Consider the following 1,511-nt stretch of genomic DNA (forward strand, 5'->3'; position numbering starts at 1 on the left):
GACTCGAACCTCCGCCGGGACCAGCCACACAGTCCATGAATGCAGCGCCCTAGACCGCTCGGCTAATCCCATGTGGCCTCACAGACAGAAGAGTAATTTTTTTTATAGTACACACAACCAAAAAAGAACTTCTTCAATTCTGAACTCATTTTCTAAAACACTTCACATTACGACAGAAAAGAATTACAGACATTGGCTGCAGGTAGGCGCTGATTTATATCAATAGGGAAGGTTTAAAATTTGTCCCGGACCAGGATTCGAACCTGAGTCTCCTGCTTACAAGGCAGATGCGCTGACCAATGCACCATCCGGACGGTGAATTGGTCGGAGCATCTGCATAGTAGGCAGTAGACTCAGGTTCGAATCCCAGTCCGGCACAAATTTTCAATTTTCCCCGGTGATTAAAATCAGTGTCCACTTGCAGCCAATGTCCATCATTCCTTTGTGTCTTAATTCATAGTGGCTGCTGGCTCAAAATGGTGTCTATTCTTTCGGACATATCCGATGATGATATTTGGTTAGTGGGGCGCTCAACTGTGCGGTCATCAGCGCCCGTACAAATTCCCAGTCTGTACACAGTCCAAACTAGCCACTTTCAGGAATGATGATGGAATGATGAGGACAATACAAACACCCAGTCCCCGGGCAGAGAAAATCCCCAACCTGGCCGGGAATCTAACCCGGGACCCAGTGGACATATCCGAAAGAGCAGGCACCCCATATATATCTTCACATAACAGTAATCATGGTAAATACACAGGAAGAGAATATACCAATATGCTGACACTTATCTGCTTTATTTTCTATCATGTAACAGAGCCGCCTCTAGTATATAGCCAGATCCGCAATTCCCGTGAATATATTTACTTTTGCTGATGTTCTTTTGTCAAGAGATACAGTTTAAGAGTCGTTCGTTAAACTCTCAACTTAAGTTGTTCGCTGGTACGTGTGTTCTTATTCACTAGTCTGTTTGCAAAGACATTCTGTACCTGGGCTATCGATTGCTTAATGTAGAATAATCTTGGACTGCTAAAGTGGAGGTATGTCTGCCGGGCAGCTTTTGGGAGGCATAGCGTACTGTCTGCTCTGGTCGAGCTGTATGTTAGCCGTGCCCTGTTCAACGGCAGACAAAGCACTCTTCCTCGTGCTGTGTTCTGGGTTAGCCTGTTCTGTTTCTGCTTCCGTCTTGTTATGGATGATTGGTGTTGGCGTTTCCTTATGGACCCAGGGTATTAGTTACTTCCAAATGGCCATTCTCATATTATGAGCTGTAAGCTACGAGAACTACGCGAAAGTGCCTCATGCACTTACAGCTTCGTGTAATATTTTGTTTGCAACTTTCTCAGATTTGTAGAGGTACCTTCACTCATTTTGAAACGTAACTCCCTTTTTTCAGATTGGTAGAACGTGTTCCATACTCGTGCTACAGTATCAGTATTTCACTTGTTCGTCTGTGGGGTTAGCCTGCTGGTTTCGTCATGCTTCCACTGACTTATTGCATTTATAGAGTG

At 44.7% G+C, this 1,511-nt stretch overlaps 1 non-coding gene across 1 annotated transcript; it reads right to left on the reverse strand.

The window, feature by feature from the left end:
* Positions 1–241: 241 nt before the first annotated feature.
* Trnat-ugu lies at positions 242–314 on the reverse strand. The gene has a single exon. It is a non-coding gene; the product is annotated as a tRNA-Thr (tRNA).
* Positions 315–1,511: the final 1,197 nt, after the last annotated feature.

The sequence above is a fragment of the Schistocerca americana genome, chromosome X, assembly GCF_021461395.2.
Source record: "Schistocerca americana isolate TAMUIC-IGC-003095 chromosome X, iqSchAmer2.1, whole genome shotgun sequence".
NCBI lineage: Eukaryota > Metazoa > Arthropoda > Insecta > Orthoptera > Acrididae > Schistocerca > Schistocerca americana.